At 47.1% G+C, this 17,387-nt stretch overlaps 1 long non-coding RNA gene across 1 annotated transcript in view; it reads left to right on the forward strand.

Annotated features, from left to right (window-relative positions):
* The first annotated feature begins 4,257 nt into the window (after positions 1-4,257).
* LOC141141607 (uncharacterized) overlaps positions 4,258-17,387 on the forward strand; it is a 31,703-nt gene continuing 18,573 nt past the window's right edge. Inside the window, exons 1-2 of the long non-coding RNA XR_012244157.1 lie at positions 4,258-4,512; positions 13,888-13,962. This is a non-coding gene — a long non-coding RNA (uncharacterized lncRNA). The remainder of the gene's footprint in view (positions 4,513-13,887; positions 13,963-17,387) is intronic.

Genomic DNA, 17,387 nt, shown 5'->3' on the forward strand with positions numbered 1-17,387 from the left:
GGGATGACGCGGTGCCTGGACTGACAGCAGTGACCTCAGCAGACAGCGGACTTCAGGCCGCTCTCTGCTGAAAAAGGGTCACAGGAGTGCAAAATGAATTGCACTCCTGTGATCCATAGAAGTACAGCCTAATGAGTGGCTATACTTCTCCTTTTTTTTTTTTTTTTTTATTGAAGATTTTAATGGTACTTTAGGGAAATATTATTTTTAATAATAGCTAGAAAGGTTACCCATAAACCAAAAGTATATTTCTAATTCTTTGCTTGTTTTTATTGTCAATAATTTGCATGCATTCTTGTGTGGGTGGCCCTATTGTATTTTTTGAGTGGTAAATTCAGGCTTTAGAGTCTTCTACACTAACGCATGTTGTATGGAAATGCTTTAAAAGACATAGCACCCCCTGTGAACTTTGCTGATCCCAGTCTACATGAACATCCATATGTATCTAAGCTGTGCAAACATTGTACCATTAGTCATTATTATGCCGACGCTGCAATCTCTATTGTCAGACTCTATTCTAAGATTGCACCAGCGCAGTGAAGGAAGATTTGGTGTTTTCTGAAAACATACCATGGCTCCTCATTATTAATCCTGGGCACTGATAGTTAGTGGGCTATAGGCAAATGTGACAGCATCCCCCCTTGTGGGTATATGATGACACAAAGCATCTGTTCATATACTGTATAATTTCCAATTAAAACTATATAAATGATTCATTGGGAGAAAAGAATTGCAGAATTGTTTCAGGCATGATAAAGACAATCAAAATAATTTGACTGTTTGCTAAAACATTTTTTGATAGCATCGATTTGTACTGATTGTACTTGGAGCTGTAGAACATTTATACAGACCTAATCTGTGTAGATAAGTCCCTATAGGAAGAAAGCACTGGTCACTCTAGCCTAGCCAACAAAAACAACCAGAAAACTCTGCAAGATATCCAACAACTGAAAACAAGAGCTAAGAATTTAATTTCACATCTACCAAATGTCCTACTTTAGGACCCCAAACCCTTTGTCCTCGACCCCAGCTTGCAAAGAATGTCCCTCTCTTACAAGAGTAACGTATATTCCACCACCTGTACTCATTGGAAGTGGAAGTATACCATGAGCTCCTTCCTTTTGATGGATATCTGTGCTGGCCATTCAGAGAATGGAACAGTTTCTTTAGTCATCACAGAGGAACTTGTGACTTGCCCTAGGGGAAACATCACAATGATTTAGCCAAACCCTTGTTCAACATATTGGCAATGTAGGGGACATTTGGATATGGCTCTGTAAACTATACTGACCTGGTTGCAACTCCAATCTCTGTTACCGAACTTCCTACAGTACATATGTTAAACACAAGGCCCGCGGGCCATATCCAGCCTGCCAGTATGCACTCATGGCGGGGCCAGATTTCCTGAATCTGAGGAAGAGAATGATTGCCTTGCAAAGCAAGGCAGAGCCTCCTACACAGGGAGGTACTGCAACGTTCATGATGGATTGGGCTGCTTCAGTTGAAGGAGGTCCATTCCACTTTGATACCATGTAAGGTTTTTTTTCCAATACTGACACGCCTCTCTGAAATGTTTAACCCCTCAAGCTCAAGAAACAACTTCCTGTCATCTTCAGGATCCAGTCAGCAGGGATGGTAGGAAATGGACATTTCCCCCCACATTAAACTATCAGCATATGGAACCCGGCTGCTGACTCTATATTCTCTGTATTCTGTAATGGGTAAAGGGCTTTGACAGAGTAGCTGCTGCTGTTCAGTAGAACTTGTGTAGTTCAACATCAGGTACAGTGTAGGAGAGTGAGACATCTACAGAACTGCTCTCTGTGTCTAATTAAAGTACAGCCACTAAATTCAAGGTCTTGTTTCATGCCAGAGAATCACGAGTCACCAGTAAGAATGAGCTTTGCATTTGGGTTAAGCATGAGGTTCAACCCAAACCCAGCCTGTTTGCAGTTCAACAAACTGGTCTTATTTGGCCAGCTTGCCCACCCAAACCCCTGGCTGATGTTTGGTCAGTGATGTCACCAGTGATCCCTGACTGGTTGGGGATCTGTAATTTTGTGGAAAGAGCGTGATGGTTGAACATCGTTGGGTGGCGGTTGTCATCATAATCAACAAGGATGGGTTATGTAATTGACCTTATGGATTTACATGTGGGTGCCAGTGCCAAACTATATATGCACTTTGTTCACCAATACCTTGCAAACTGGCCTTGAAAAAGGCCAAAAAACTAACAATATTTAATTCCCATAGATTCCAGTAGTATTCAGCAATATGTTCAGGGTTAGTTGACTATCTGCTGGGTTCGCCGAACCTCCTGCAAAACAAACTTTGTTATTGGGTTCTCTCATCCCTAGTCACCAGAGAACCAGTAGATTTACCAAATTATTAAAATTGGAGAATAACAGACTAAAGTCGGGCATATATATGAATTGAATCCCAGCTGGTTCAGCAGGGACCAGCCAAGTGTGGGAAAGCTGGTTGTACTGAAGTCGATCCAACGATCGACTTCAGTACAACCAGCTTGTTCGATATTTTTCATGTGATCACTGCCCGTGGCTGTAGCCACGGGCAGTGATTATTGTGTTCTACAGACAGGGAAGGCTCCCCCGCTGTGGGAGGGATTCCCCATCAACACTGATTGTGTTGATGGGGGAATCAAGCGATTTTCTTTTCTTTCACCTATGGTGGAAGGAGAGAAAATTGTATAATGTATGGCTTGATTAGGGCCTCTTTTACACTTGCAGTTGAGGGGATAGTAAAAACACATGGTCATGCCACATTTTCATTTGCCACCCCCACTACATTATACACTATATTGTCCAAAGTATCAATACTTTTGACAATATAGTGTATGTATATATATATATATATATATATATATATATATATATATATATATATATCCTGTGCTGGGATCCCATGTGCCAAAGTCTAGTCATTCCTACACCAAAAGATACCAGTGAGTGAACCTACTGCTTTTGGCTATTAGTCTCAAATGAGTAGATGTTAATGTCTTAGGACTGTGGATAGACCAGAAGTAGAGGACAGTCTTGACAGTGGGCACGATTGAACGTGCTTTGTATTTTGTATGTAAAGAAATAGTCAAGCTCGTCAGTGACTAGCACTTGTAACCTGACAGAGGTTCTAACCTTTCCCCATTGTATCCATACTACAAATAAGAGCCTTTGGCCGGAGCTGCACTTTAATTCTGCACACCATATTTAATGCTACCTGTCATTTAATCACATTAGGGATATTTGTGATTGAAACCCTTAGTAGCAATCTATATGAGATTGCATCTCCACTGGCCGGCTATCTAAGACATTGCCAGAACTTAATTACAAAGCCAGCACAATTATTTTTCTTATGATAGCCCGGGGAAATAAAGTCAGACTGCATCTGTATGTTTTTTTCCTAAAGTGCCCTTTAGATGGACTGATGAATGTCCTGCAGGTCACAGTTTCCTTTCCTGCAGCATAAATAAAGAAGTTATGGATCTTCCAGCTGTTCTTTGGATCATACTGCTGAAATTAACAATTCCTAAGTGTAAATAACAAGGATTTCATTACCACTCTTTCAGCATGCGTAGCTTCATAAAATATCGCTTAATTTTCAGGCAGGAATTTGTAAATGAGCTTGCGTTTACCTCCAGGTAACTGTCTGAAATAACAAAGTGTCACTTGCAACCTAATAACATTTGACATCTTCTGATTTTAATATCCGGTATTTTGTTTGTGTCTTTAATGGAGGTGGGCTGTACGGACTCTCCATTACCGCGTCATTGTATCCCAAGCCAAAACTTGCCCTGTATTTGACACTGCAGTAAACTCAGTAGAACACAATGCAATACGTGGTGGACATTCTCTTTAGGGCTCTTTCTCACGGGGCGGATCAGTGATGATCCGCCCCGTGAATATCCGCTTGCTCAGCGGGGATCACTCCGCCGATCCCCGCTGAGCAGGAAGATGACAGGTGCATCGCTGCACACTGTGCAGCGACGGACCTGTCAGAGCGCCGCTCTCCCCTATGGGGGGATCGGATGATGACGGACCGTAGTGTTCGTCGTCACCCGATCCGATCCGAAAACGGATGGAAAAGTAGGTTTTTCCTCCGTTACACTTTTCGGATCGGAGCGGGTCGGATGTCAGCGGACATGTCACCGCTGACATCCGACGCTTCATAGAGATTCATGTATGTCCGTTTTTCATCCGAAAAAGGAAGGATGAAAAACGGACATACGGATCGTTAGTGTGAAAGAGGCCTTACTTTGCGTTTTGTGTTAAAAAAATAAAAAACTTGTCAGCAATGTTTGGCAGATGTGGTGGGTGATTAAAGCGGTAGTAAAGCCACTTTGTGATTTCTACCTACAGGTAAGCCTATAATAAGGAGCGTGCACCATTCAGGAGATCTTCAACCTGGATGCAGCCAGTGACGTCACCAGCGCATGCTCTCTGAGGCTTCATGCCGGAACCGAGGCCAATGTTTGGCCAGCTGTCAAAATACAATAGAGTAAGAGTCGTCCATCTATGCTGTTGGTTAAATTTCTCTCACTCAGTCAAGTCTAAGTGTACAGTCAGTTTTAATTAAAAATGAACCCCGAAGCTAGCTGGGGGACCAACACTCCTAGAAGTTTCTCTCCTGGGTACCTTGCTGCTCTTACTGGTTCCTCCAGCTGACCTCCACTCATTACAGGATGCACTCATTACTGACTTTTATCTAAAAATGCTGGTTATCTGGCTGTCTCTGGCTTCACTAAGCTAGAACAGGCATGCAGCCATTGAAGTTGGGGATGCCGATCTGCATATTTGTTGGGGATCCCAATCTGCATATTTGTTGGGGATCCCGATCTGCATATTTGTCTCAGGCCAGTGACTCAAGAAGAACTAAACCGGACGAATGACCATGACAGCCAGACAACAAATATTTTCAAAAGTAAATGTAAGGAATGGCAGCCTTCATATTTCTATCATCACAAATTCACTTTAAGGACAGAATTTTTCACCTGCTTTTGGTAATTCCATTTTTCGTGCACAATACATTATCTCGAACATTATATAGCGTGACAGTAGGGCAGAACTAAGACTGTGGGAGTTGAAGCTCCCAGGTCAGATTTAGTAATTTATCTCTTTTCTCTAGCAGCCAGGTACCTGCGGGAATTACTAAAGTAGCATGCTGGCACCTTGAAGATCAAACCGGATTTTCACTCACAGCTTCCTCCATGGTTAAGGCACGCTTTATAATCTCACATACATGCCGGCGTTCTAATGCCCTAATTTTCACTGCACGGGGTCTGCGTTCCTATAGATTCCTTTTTTTTTTTTAAACTGACAGTTTGTAGAATAGAGAGGGGGAGATGCTTTAGGCTTATGTATTTTTTTTCTTGACATTTTTTTTTCTTAAAGGGAATGTGTAATGTTTATTCTTTATATAAAATATATTTATTTGTACAATAGGTTGCCGCAAATGCCACAGGTCTAGTTTTTCATGCTTTGAAGTGCGTTGATACATGGGGGTATCAAAGTATGCATGCACAGCTATGCCTGCTGTTACCGTGACCAGCACGCTATAAGAATTAAACATACACTGCTGCCTCTAAACAGGTTTCCAATGAGAATTACTCATACATACTCATTTCATACTTTGACAGCGCATTTCGTTGCTTAGCGAGCAAATCACATTAGTCTACTTTTACTATTTTTTATGATCAGGTAAAATGTTGACACGTGCATTTCTTAGTGCATCTTATCATAACAGAAGGCACAAAAACAGCATTATTTGGATATTTAATGCACACAGCAAACTAAAAGCAGTTATTAGTGTAAGATTCCCAGTACAAAAAAAACTGTCAATACATTAAAAAAATTCTATATTTAAATAAAAATAGATAGACATTCAAAGTAATAAAGCAACAGTACACAAATACACACAAGTATACACACAATAGAAAAAACTCATTCTCGCTGAGCTAGGCATATATGCATCCTTACTGAAGTGAATCTTCCTTTTTGACTCTTCAGCCCAGAGCACCTGCTGCCATTTTACTGCACCCCAGTTTCTATGTTTTTATGCATAGCTGAGTCGCTTAGCTTTGTTTCCATGGCCTATGCACAAAAACACAGGCATTGGGGTGCAGAAAAATGTCAGCAGATGCTCTGGACTGATGAGTCAAAATTTGCGGTCTTCGATCTCTCACTTCTCGGTGTAGAGGTGGCAGGGGACAGATGCACCTTGATTTATACTCCCAAACTTCCTATTTAAGCGAAAAATATAGAGCTATAAATAACTCAGACAAGAAGAATTCAAAAATAGAAAGGCATAAGTAAGCCATGGTTCCCATATTTAAGGAAATTTGGCTTGCAAGTCCTTAAATACTATATAGTTTCTCATTAATCAGCATTGTATTTGTGCATTCCTTAACTTCTTAACATCTTGAAGATGAACAGTATGTTTCTTCCAGGCTTTGACTATCATCTATTTAGCAGCCAAAAACAAATACGTAGACAATTTTCATTGAAAGGAAAGGAATCCTGGACTTGTTTGTTGGAGAAGGGCTAGCCGTGGGTCCCTTTGGACTATGTGAAACAGATTCTGAAGGAGGCCAAACATTCTGAACGAAAATCTAACCAGCTTCTGGCTGGACCACCAAATGTGGGATGCGTCACCATGTTGACCCTGTAGATCTTATTTTTTTCTAGCATATTTATTCCAAGTATTTTTTTTTTCCTTAGCAAATGTTATTCTTAATCATCAAAGCAGAACAAGCAGCAAGCCATATGTAAAGTCAAAACTCAAATCTGCATATATTTTGGTGGGAGGACTTATACAACAGATGTAGTGAAGGCAATGGATTGAGGTGACATCCAGGTCAATGTCGGCAGCTTCCATGTTTCCCAAGGTGATGATTTACTCATGAAAAATGGTTTCCAAGCTAAACAAGCTAGTAACCCTTCACATGAAAGGCACACGTATTTTATTACTTAAGGCCCCGCTTTAATAACGAATGTGGCTGATCAGCAGACCTTGCTTTCTATGACAATATTACATGTGTGTCTCATGGGGTGGACATGGACCTGCATACACTGTTCTTTTTGTGATGCTTAGTACAGCAAGCTTTTTATTCTCTGCTTAATTTTAGAGAAGGAGGTCAAGGCCCAAAGCAAGGAAAAAATGTTATTTCATTTTCAGACAGAGTGGGGAAAGGTTAGAACCCCATTCAACTCCAGGTTCAGCCCTTTTCCCCCTTAGAGGTGCTTTATGCTATTTTTAAATATTCATCTTTTTCTGAAGTCTACAGTTACACAGGGTCTTCCCCTCTACAGCCTTCAATAAATGGTAGTAAGCGATTGATAATGCATAAAGTGGTGCTGAGGCAATTGCAAGATGCAGTGTGAGTAGGATTGGAGAAAGCAGACCTTGATGGAAGTAGTTTGACTCTACAAGTTTAACCAAAACTACAATAAATGGATGGCTTATAGTTTTTTTTTATAGAAAATGACTTAGAATTCCAAAACATTATATATTTTTGTTAGCAGAAACCCTAGAGAATAATTGTAACAATGGCAATTGTTACACGGTATTTGCGCAGTGGTTTTTGAAACGCATTTTTATTGGAAAATACACTTTAATAAAAAAACCCCCCACAAAATATAACCTACTTTTTTTGTAAAATATGAAAGATGATGTTACACTGAGTAAATAGATAACCAACATGTCATGCTTTAAAATTGCGCTTGCTTGTGGAATGGCGGCAAACTTCGGTACTTAAAAAATCTCCATAGGCAGCGCTTTCAACATTTTTACAGGTTACCAGCTTAGAGTTACAGAAGAGATCTCCTCCTCCTCCGGACTCCTCCCCCAGAGCTTGGCATTACACCAGGAGTCCTGTATGGGCCCCTTCAGGACCACCCACAAAGCGTTCTGCTGTGCCTGTGGTAGATGGTCATGGGAGGAATCCCCTTCATAGACAGGGCTCAGCGGGCGGGGCCTCTGGGAGTACCGGAGTCCCCCTTCGGCCTGCCCCACAGCAGGAGCAGGACCATGCGGGCGCTGCCCCTGGCTATGAGTCAGCGGAGGCTGGGCCTCGGCACAGGAATCGCCCAGCAGTGGCCGCCAGGCCCTCCACAGCAGCAGCCGGTGGCTCTCCAGTGCCTAGTCAGCATCAGCCAAGGACTGATATGCGGAAGGAGGCAAGAGGGAAGAGAGGGGAGTGCTCCAAAGACCCAGGGAATGATCAGAAAATCGGTGGGCGGATCTGGTTCAAGGAGGCGATGCCTGCAGCCGTGCAGATCCTCGGCATCCAGACACACATTCCCTGGAGGGCTGTCGGTGAGAGAGGAAGAGGTGTCGGTCGAGAGATTTGAGGGCGAGCTGTCCATGTCAGAAGAGGAGGAGCCTCACGGGCGACCTGCAGCAATGGACCTTCGGCTGGTGGGACCCTTCCTAGGCAGTCTGGTAAGTCCAATTTTGCTTCTTCTTGTTCTATTAGATCTGAGGGGGAAGAGGGGATGCTTTCAGGGGGTGGGCCTAGGTCCCTTAGGGAGTTGCCGGACACGCCGACAGAGTTGCCCACGTGGCCTTCCCGGCTAGTTCGGTCCGCGATCACGCCACGGCAGATACAGGGTTAAAGGGGTCCCTGGCAGGTTTGAAGGAACTGGTCAAGAGGTTTGAACCTGGGACGATCGCATATGCCACCCCGGTGGCGACGGTGGATCCACTGGGGGGGGCAGCAGCGACGAGGGCTCCCGGGTCTGGGGTTGCCCCCCCACCCTCTACTGTGGCGGCGGCGCCCACCGTAGTGTAAACCGCGGCGAAGGGACAGGCTCTGGCAGGTAAGTCGGCGGTGGGGGACAAGGCGGAGACGGCGGCGGAGGCCACTAGCAAACAAGAGGCCGTTAGGCTGGCCGATTCGGCAAACTGCGAAGTCTATGTGTGTTCTGAGGGGCCCCTGGGAGCGCACCTTAAATCGGAGGTCCGGTAAAAAATTTGGAAAGGTGAGTAGGTGGAGATATTCTCGCTGCTACCGTTGGAGAAATTCAATCTGGATAGGGTCAAACCAGAGGAGCACAAGAAGGAGGATGAGGAAAAGAGACGGTACAGGCTCATCCCCCAGACTTTCCTTAATTGGCTGCAGGCTTTTGCCATTATGGCTAGTGTGATTGGTGAGAAGAACCCCGAACACTGTTCGGCACTCTTCTGCTATCTAGACGCAGTCAGGGAGGCTTACAGAGTCTACAGGGGAAATGCATGGTTGAGGTACGAGGAACAGTTCCGACTGAGAAGGGCGGTCCGCCCGTCCTCGCGGTGGGACTTATGACATCAGTGAGGGCCCCGAATCAGTTTTTATTCAAGGGGGGGGCGCTGGCTCATCCACCCCTGGACAATTGGCCACAAAGAAGAAGGGCGTCTGTTGGCATTATAATGAGGGTTCCTGCAAGTTTGGGGGGCCTTGCCGATACAAGCACGAATGCTCCAGCTGCGGAGGTGCCCATTCCTGGTCCCGATGCTTCAAGCAGGGGAAGGGTAGTGCCGGTGAATCTGTTAACAAAAGGGATGACACCAGTGAAGGTGGAAAGGATGCAGCCTTTCCTCGATAGATACCCGGATAGGGAGGTGGCGTGGTTGTTAGGCTCAGGGATTTCGAATACCTTCTACCCTGGCCAGGGCGCCACCAGTGTCCGGGAACTTGCGCTCGGCCTCGCAATATTCAGAAGTGGTTTCTGAGAAATTTCAGAAGGAAAGTGCATTAGGCCGCATGGGTGGCCCTTTCCCTTCATTACCTTTAGCGAATTTGGTTATCTCACCCTTAGGGATCGTGCCGAAGAAAGAGCCCAATAAATTTAGGCTAATTCGCCACCTTTCCTTCCCGAAGGGAGGGTCGGTCAATGATGCGATTGACTCGGAGGTGTGCGCAGTATCTTATACTTCCTTTGATGCGGCTGTTTTCTGGGTACGCCGTTACGGACAAGGGGCTATGATGGCCAAATCCAATATTGAGTCTGCATTTAGATTGCTTCCCGTTCATCCAGATAGCTTTTGTTTGCTTGGATTTCATTGGCAGGAGGAATTCTATGTGGATCGCTGCCTGCCCATGGGCTGTTCTATTTCATGTGCACTATTTGAGAAGTTCAGTTCCTTTGTGGAGTGGGTAGTGCGAGACGTCTTAGGGGTGAAGTTCATCATCCATTACTTGGATGATTTTCTTTGTGTGGGCCTGTCCTCCTCTGAGATCTGCGCGGTTCTACTGGCTACGTTGGAACAATTCACTGCTTGTTTTGGCATCCCATTGGCCCCGGAAAAAACAGAGGGGCCGACTACCTTGATTCTGACGCCATGGAGTTTCGCCTGCCGGAAGACAAGCTTGCTCAAGGTTCAACTTCGGAAACTGCAGTCATTGTTGGGTAAGTTGAATTTTGCGTGTCACATCCTACCGATGGGGAGAGTCGGCTGTCGGCAAGTGCGGCAGGGGCCAATTCGCCCACTCATTTTGTGCAACTGGTAAAGGAGCACAGGGAGGATTTGTGAGTGTGGTCACTCGTTCTTGGAATCTTTTAATGGGCGGGCATTGTGGATGTCCGGTTAGTATCTTTGACCTGGATCTTTACACGTAGGCGGCCGGCTCGACCTGGATTTGGGGCCTTCTTTCAGGGCCGTTGGAGTGCAGGGCCTTGGCCAGATTCGTGGAAAGAGGCGGGTTTTCTCCGTAATTTGGTATTGCTGGAATTGTTTCCGGTGGTACTGGCCGTGGAGCTGTGGGAGAGTCTTTCAGGGACCTGAAAGTGCGCATTCATAGGGACAATCTTGGGGTGGTATAGGTCATCAACAAGGTCTCAGCCTCGTCTCCGCCTGTGGTTCGACTGCTCCAATGCTTAGTGCTGCAATGCCTGCAGTTAGATGTTTTTAATTATGCTGTGCAGCTCCCGGAAGTTGAGAACGTCATAGCTGATGCTTTGTCTCGCTTTCAGTGGGACAGGTTCCGGGAGTTGGCGCTGGCGGCAGAGCGATGCAGGGTTCCTTGTCCCAACTGGCTGTGAAAGATTGCCTTGGGGTCATCTCCGGATGAATCAGACGGTCTGTAAGTGATGCGACATGGGCTGCATATAGCAAGGTTTGGCAAGAATGGTTGTCTTTCTTGCAACAGGTCGAAGTGGAGCAGGAGGGCCCGGAAGTGCGGTTGGTAGTTCTGTACTTTGTCTCGCGGAATTTTGAGGAGGGGGTGTCGGTGTTAGAGAGAATTTGCAGGATTGGCATTTTTATTCAAATTGCAGGGTTGCTGGGACATCACTAAAGATTTTTGGGTACGGCAAGCACTGAAGGGGTATCGGCGCTCTCAGAAGCGCAGGGACTTCAGGCGCCCTGTTTCGTTTGAGCTTTTGCGGAAGGTTTTAGCTCAGTTAGTTTTTCTGTGTTCATCGGCCTATGAAGGTTCCTTGTTTAAAACGGCCTTCTCCCTGGCGTTCTTTGGTGATTTTTGGATGGGTGAACTAGTTAGTCCTTCCAAGAGGGTACAGGGGGGGTATGTTGGCTACAAAGGTCACCTGTGGGGAGGATAGGTTATCCCTGGTTTTGCGCAAGTCCAAAACGGATCAGGTGGGCAGGGGCAGGAAGGTTCAGGTATTTTCGTGCCGGGTTCGCCCTTATGGCGGTAAGGGGGTTTCTCGCAGTGCGCCTGGATTTGGCGGGGTCCTTTTTGGTACATGCTGACAGGTCCCCTTTGTCCAGATTTCAATTCATTTCTGTTTTCCAGAAATGATTAAGGGCTTTGGGTTTGGGGGAAAAGGAATTTTCCCCGCATTCTTTCCGAATTGGGGCGGCTACTGAGGCTGCTAGATGGGGGTTGGATGGGGCGTGGCCTGGCTATGGAGGAGTGAGGACGTGCTGAGCCCGAGCTCCACCCGGTCCGCAGCTAAATCAGCAGCTACAGGGGTGATTACCCCCCGATTTTCGCACAGGGCATGTCACAGCGGCGGCGGGCTTCTTCCCAGCCGAAAAGAGCTCACCCCAACGTCCAAGGATCGCTGGATTCCTTCCTTTCCGACACCCCCCGTCAGCAGAGGGGGAAATCCAAGATCGTGCCGGAACAAACGACCACGCTGCAGCAGGAGATTCAGCCAGCGCCTCCAGCACTGTCTCCTATCTCATCTCCCAGGCTGGTAAGCGACTCCATCCCCCCTGCATCCCCCCGCTCTACATCGCCACAGGACAGGGGCACAATCCTAGCAGATTTGACAGAGGACAGGGACATCAGGCAGCACTTATGGTCTCTCCCTACTAAAGAGGACCTAGAGCGCTTTACCAGCAGGATTGAGAGGGCCTTCAGGCAAGATATTGAACAATTGCAAACAGACACCACTGAACTGGGCCATAGGGTAGAGACTTTGGAGCAGAAATTTGATGATACTATACCCGCCATCTCCCAGCTCAGAGAACAGACCGTCACCCATAGTCACCAAATAGAGGCCCTTTTGTGTCAGCTAGACGACATGGAGAACCGCAGCAGGCGAGCGAATATTCGCATACGAGGCCTTCCTGAAGCCACTGTACCTAAGGACATTGTCCCCACCTTGCAGGGAGTGTTCCGTGAAATCCTGAGTTTGCCTCCATCGGTGCCGATTGAGATAGACAGAGCTCACAGGGCGCTTCGGCCCCCATCGGAAGACCCCGACAACCCCAGAGATGTGATCTGCAAGCTGCACAAATTTACACTAAAGGACCGCATAATGCAAAAGATGCGTAACAGACCAGTCTTTGACTTTGATGGAGCTCAACTGTCCTTTTACCAGGACCTCTCACGGCATACCCTAATGCAGCGACGGGCCCTACGTCCACTCCTAATGGAAATTCAAGCGGCAGGCCTCACATATCGCTGGGGCTTCCCATTCAGCCTCCAGGCTTCTAAAAATGGCCGTTGGGCTATACTACGCACAAAGGATGACCTCCCCCGCTTCTTACACACCCTGGAGCTTAACCCAGTGGATTTCCCGGACTGGCACACCACTCTGGACATCCAGATACCCCAGCTACCTCAGCCATGGATCCAGGTGGCAGGAAACAGGCGCTCCCGTGGTCGTAACAGGCAAACAGAGGGCCCACGTCCGGGTACTTCTACAACCAGCGACTGAACAAGCCACGGACACCCTTGTCGCTTTTCCTAATTTCTGGACATAATCCCCTCTTCATCATTGGTATCTCAACCAGAACACTGGGCCCAACGGACGCATTGCTGTCATATTCTACTCCCTCCTGTAGGAAGTTGCACACGAGGCCCTTTGCACTACTTCTCAACTCCGAGCACCATTAGGCACCATGATGGACTAGGGGGTCAGCGGTCTAGCTCCTCGCCTGGCTGTCTGGTTTTTCTCCCCTCCTTCTTTTTGTGTTTTTTTTTTTTTTTCCTTCTTTTGCACTTTTTGGGAGTTCGAGTTACACAATCTCCTCTCTCCTTTTGGGGAAATGTACTGTTTCCCCCCCCCCTTTTTTGCACATCTTTTTCCCACCCTGTTTATGTGTCGTAATGGACTGGACGGAAGGATGGGCTAACCGTCCCCTTGGTGGCCACCCACGTACCCCACCTAGGCCTCACCTTACTAGGTGAAAGTCCCTTGTGGGACTCTGAGCTTTCACCCGGGTGGTTTTAGGGTCGATACCCCCCTCCCGGGCGAGCTCTATAGTTTATTGTTTTCTTTCTCTCATCCGTATCCCTCTCCCGCTTTTTCCCCCCCTACACGCCCTACTCTCTCACCCAACCCCCTCTAAATTCCCCCCTTCTCCCTCCCTACCTACCCCCCTAACCTTCCCCCCCTCTTCCCCCCCTCCATCTCCCCTCTTTATATCGCTTTGTGCCTTATATTACTTTCCAGAGCTAACGTTTATTGCTTTGATCTTCAGGTTGCCTTTTGACCGACTGAATCATGCACAGAGGACCCAGAGGGGGTGTGACCGATCAGCTATCATCCAAGTCAGGTATGCTGTCACTAAAAGTACTGTCTTATAATGTCAGGGGGCTCTGCTCTCCACACACTAGCGCAACAGGCTATGGCAGGAGCTAAAGAGGTTGGGGGCCCAGGTGGTTTTCCTACAGGAGACTCACTTCAGGGAACAGTCCCTCCCAAAGATACCCACACACTTGTACACCCAGTGGTTCTTTAGCAACTCCCCGGTGGCCAAATCACGAGGTACAGCCATTGCATTCCACAAGTCTTGCCCATTTCAACTCTCAGAGAGCCGAGTTGACCCACAGGGTAGATACGTCTTTGTGAAGGGGGTCTTGGCCAACACAAAATTTACATTTGCGACTCTCTACGCACCCAATGACCAACAACTCTCTTTTATTGACTCTGTGCTAGATAAGCTGAATAAATTCAGGGAGGGACACTTAATTCTTGGAGGGGACTTTAACGTGAGCCCAGACCTGCTCGTGGACACATCCCGGGGCCGCCCCATCCACTCCCAAGCCTTCCTCAAGCATTTTCGCAAATCACTGCAGAACAGCTTCCTTATAGACACGTGGAGAGCTCTTCATGCGTCGGAGAGGGACTACAGCTACTACTCGGGGGTGCATGACGTATATACGCGCATAGATTTTATGTGTGTGGGCCACGACACCCTTGAGCTGTTGCAGTCAGCTGAAATGGGCAATATCACTATTTCAGATCATGCTCCAGTGTGGGCTGTGTTACGAATCCCAGATGAAACACAGAGGGTCTGGTCTTGGAGGCTTAATGAAAACCTCCTGGATGATGCTTCGGTAGTAGCTAAGGTCTCTGAGACCATTACACACTATTTTACAGAGAATGTGTCTGAGGATATGGCAGACGGAGTGGTGTGGGAAAGCCATAAGGCGGTACTCAGGGGTGAGCTGATCTCCCTGGGTTCTAAACTTAAAAGGGAAAGACAGATAGACTTCAAGAGGGTACTGACAGCTTTGCAGGAAGAGGAACTTAAACACAAACGTCAGGGAGATGCTCAGGCCCGCGATCGGTTGATTGAACTGAGGGAACTGTTCTCACGCCTCCTTGACCGCCGCGCGCGCAGGCAACTACGCTACCTTTCACATAAATACTACGAATAGGGAAATAAGTGCAGCAGAATGCTCGCTAGAGCACTTCGGAAGAAAAGACTGACAGCTCACGTGCACTCGCTCCGGTCCCCTAACGGAACGGCTACATTACACTCCTCCGGGATTGCCTCTATCTTTAGAGATTATTATGCAGATTTATATCACCTAGATAAGGATATGTCCCACACAGGGCGGACAGCAAAAATGAAAGCTATTGGCGACTACCTCGCCTCAGCTGGACTTCCCTCCCTAACACCCGAACAGCAGCTAGACCTCGACGCCCCCGTCTCCCCTCAGGAGATCATCTCGACAGTGAAAGCCCTACCTAATGGGAAGAGCCCTGGCCCGGATGAATATTCCAAAGCGTATTATGTAAAATTTCTCTCGTTACTACAAAACCATATGTGTAGGTATTTTAATTCCTTAGCCACAAATCACCAGATTCCCCCTAAAGCATTATTAGCCCACATCACTGTACTCCCGAAGGAGGGCAAGGACCCCACTCTCCCACAAAGCTATCGACCAATTTCACTTCTTAACGTCGATATAAAAATCTTTGCTAAGATCATGGCAAATCGACTTAAATTTGTCTTGCCCTCCTTTATACACCCCGATCAAACGGGATTTATACCAGGTAGAGAAGCTAGGGATAATTCCATCCGGGCTATGCAGTTCATACAATGGGCATGTTCCCATAGGAATTCCACCCCCTACCTTATTCTGTCCACGGATGCCGAAAAGGCTTTTGACAGAATAGATTGGTCATACCTTAAGGCGGTTCTGGAGGCTTGGGGACTAGGCCCTCACATGCTCAGATGGATCATGGCTCTTTACACGACCCCCAGTGCGAGGGTCAAGGTAAATGGCCACCTATCACTAGGGTTCCCCATACGGAATGGCACGAGGCAGGGGTGCCCCCTCTCCCCCCTCCTGTTCGCCCTGGCTGCCACTGCTTCGAACAATACGGGCAAACGCTGATATCAGAGGGGTGACGGTGGGGTCAACGGAACACAAACTGTCGGCCTACGCCGACGACGTGCTCTTCCACTTGACTCAGCCCTTGGTGTCACTGCCAAACCTTATGAGGGAACTAAAAACTTTTGGTCAGGTGTCCAACTTTAAAATACATTTTTCAAAATCCGAAATCCTGCCCATTACCATCCCTGTGAAGATGGCTACTGACTTACAACAAGCTTTCCCATTTAGTTGGGCTAAAACATCTATTAAGTATTTGGGTATCCAACTTACAAATCGATTTGATATTATTTATTCAGCTAATTTTCCCACCCTTTTGAGCATGGTGCGTAGAGACTTACAGAACTGGGCCAAGACCTCCTTTACATGGCTGGGCAAACTTAGCATACTCAAGATGAACATCCTTCCTAGGGTGCTTTTTTATTTACAAATGCTGCCAGTCCCCATCCCCATGAGCTTCTTTACACAGCTTCAAAGCTTAATGATTAATTTAATTTGGCATGGTAAAAAGCCAAGACTGGCTGCATCCTTATTACAGAAGGCCAAGGAAATGGGAGGCCTGGGCCTCCCGGATATAATGCGGTACTACAGAGCCATTGCGATCCAACATATCCTTAACTGGCGTCATCACGGGGGCACAAAAATGTGGGTCTCCTTAGAAAAGAGCTTGGCTGGTCGCGACTTGTCATATGCACCTTGGCTACCTCGTGAATTCAGAGGACTCTCACAAACGTCCTCCCCGCTAACCACTCACATTCTGCGGGTCTGGGACCGCACGAATGCCCTATATGCTTTGGTGCCCCCGGGCTCCCCACTGGCACCGCTGGGGGGGTTTAGGTGGTTCCCTCCTGGGGAGCAGAGAACCTTTTTTGGTACTTGGGTTACAGACGGCAATTATAGCTGCGGCAAATTTGTAGATAGGGGTAGTTTGATACCCCTAAATGTCTTGCGGAATAGTCATGGCAGATTCCCCATGGATTGGTGGAGACACCAGCAGCTCCAACACTTCATTGCGACAGAAGGGGCCTCGATGAGAGGGCTAGACTCCATTACCACACTAGAAAGACTTTTCATAGAAGAAGAACCAACTCCTCATCTGATTTCTGAGTTATATAGACTACTGGGTTCAGTTTCTGCCGCTGGCAAGCCAGCTTTCATAAGGGAGTGGGAACGGGACCTAGGGATGGAGTTCACGCCAGAACAGCGTCTACACATGTATAAATTAGCACACTCTAGCTCCATAGAGTCCAGAACGCAGGAAACTAATTACAAGCTTCTAACTCGTTGGTACCGTGTACCAGCTGTGATAGCGCGTATTTACCCCTCAGTTTCTGACCGATGCTGGCGAGATTGC

This window comes from Aquarana catesbeiana, linkage group LG04 (genome assembly GCF_042186555.1).
Source record: "Aquarana catesbeiana isolate 2022-GZ linkage group LG04, ASM4218655v1, whole genome shotgun sequence".
Classification (NCBI taxonomy): Eukaryota; Metazoa; Chordata; class Amphibia; order Anura; family Ranidae; genus Aquarana; species Aquarana catesbeiana.